The sequence below is a fragment of the Aplysia californica genome, unplaced genomic scaffold (assembly GCF_000002075.1).
Source record: "Aplysia californica isolate F4 #8 unplaced genomic scaffold, AplCal3.0 scaffold00291, whole genome shotgun sequence".
Classification (NCBI taxonomy): Eukaryota; Metazoa; Mollusca; class Gastropoda; order Aplysiida; family Aplysiidae; genus Aplysia; species Aplysia californica.
Window position 1 is genome coordinate 733,799 of NW_004797561.1, and position 1,979 is coordinate 735,777.

The 1,979-nt window shown below is 32.3% G+C and overlaps 1 protein-coding gene across 1 annotated transcript in view; it reads left to right on the top strand.

Moving 5' to 3' along the window:
- Window positions 1-266: 266 nt before the first annotated feature.
- LOC101850342 (probable serine/threonine-protein kinase nek3) overlaps window positions 267-1,979 on the top strand; it is a gene marked incomplete in the record, with an annotated part of 104,769 nt that continues 103,056 nt past the window's right edge. Inside the window, 1 exon segment of the mRNA XM_013084407.2 lies at window positions 267-333.

Below are 1,979 nucleotides of genomic sequence, written 5' to 3' on the forward strand. Positions count from 1 at the left end.
AATTCGGCTCAGGTCAGAGACTCAGGTGTGTTGCCTATGACCCTGTACTATTAAACGACATTATCGAACTCATAACGATTCCTTGTGTAACCAGTAACATTTTCAATATCGATAGAGAAAAAACATTGATAATTTAAATTCGGATTTATGCTCCTTGCTTATTGTTTCCAAGAAATAATTTGAAAAGAGAAACAATTATTCCGGCGATTACTCAATCCAGTTTTTGAAGTAACTGGAAACTCCGATGACAACATTGACAGGTGGTGGAGGCACTGTTTATCAATGGGGAGTTAGGAAGCTGTTCTTGGACTTCTCAGGTGTTGTTCTTAAACTGTATGTATTATCTTACTATCAGTCTTTCTTCGTGTATACTTTTATTGATTGTATGTGTATATTGAAATGAATATTGTTGTTTAGATTCCGGCTTTTTTCACTTCACGCAGATATTTCGAGCGGCAAAGCCAAAACTGTCGGACCGACAGTGTCAGTAGCTTTGACAAACTTTTCTTTCCAGGTCTTCCGCTAGGCTACTGCGGAGCTGATGGTTCTAGATTTAGATTCTTGATTTTTTTAGATAAAGCTAGAGATCTAGATCTAGTTATCTCTGGAGATTCAGAAAATAGAGATCTGTAGATCTAGTTGTTCTGATAGACTTATAAATACGTTCACCTTTAGATTCTATCAGTTTGCTTATAAAATGCTTCTATTTCAATGTTGTGGGAGTGAACTGAAGACGAAGTAAGGAAGTAGAATGGGGAAAACTTAGCTTTTTTGGTCTTCACATTTTCTGGAACAGCCTTCCTTATCAAGACGGTCATGTTAACGTTTTATTGATCTAGAGTTCAGGTTTAATTCCTAGAAAGAGTATTGTAAGAGCCTTCAATCACGTTGGGGTTGAGACTAGATTTAGAAAGCCTCTTGTTCAGATGTTGTCATTAAATTAGATCTAGAAATCTATCTCAAACCTCAAGATTTGTGTTGTTGAACTAGAAAATGAAAGTTAAACAGGTTGGGTTTGTTTTTTTTTCAAATGAAGTTTTGGCTGTTCTTGTCTCAACATAAACAGAGAGAGACGCTTGATGATGTCCAGAGTCTTTATTGTCACAATATCTGACATGAATTATATGATTTCATCTACAGTAAAATACAAATTATTTTAAATTGATAGATAAAAGCTATAAATATGAAAAAGGTACAAATTTACCTTTTTAAAACATTTTTTTTTTTGGTATTACATTTGAAAGTGAAAAGTTGTATTACAATTTAGGGCTATTAAAAAAGAAAGAGCTAGACTCTAGTCAATTAATAAACTGAATGCTGATTTTTATATATTTTTTATATAGAGTCCAATAGGCCTCTAAACATCAAATCATTTAAAAATCATTAGTTCATGATCAATTTTGCTAGTTAAATTTATAATTTAAAGTCCATACAGTTTGTTTATAGATCTATTATAAATGTCAAATTCTTGTTTCCCTCTCAGGTCTATAAATAGTTACTGTATTATTTTAATTACTATTTTTTTAGCAGGCTATAAAGGAAGCTTAGCTAAGTGGATGTGAAGGAAAAGATTGGACAGGCAATGGAGGTTGATGAGTATCTGAATCGATGCATTTTAGTTCACACAAACATGAATATGAGTTTTTTTAAATTATAGCTAAAGATATATATATATAAATTATATAATTATTTATAATATATAATAATACATATATTATGAAAGGCACAAAGGAAAAACAACAAATGTCACAATTTGACATTTTTAGAAAAGCACTTTGTAAATGACATGCATTATAATTATACAGCTCACAATTCCATAGCTTTCTTTTCAAGCCCTTGGGCGACTCATCAGGTAAATTTACGCCTGGACACTTAGATGAAAATGGGCCAGAAGAGGTGCGTTTACAAACACTTTCCAACCCATATCACAACTCAAATAAATTAACCAAAAACTGAGATCTCTTGTTTTTCCCCACTGC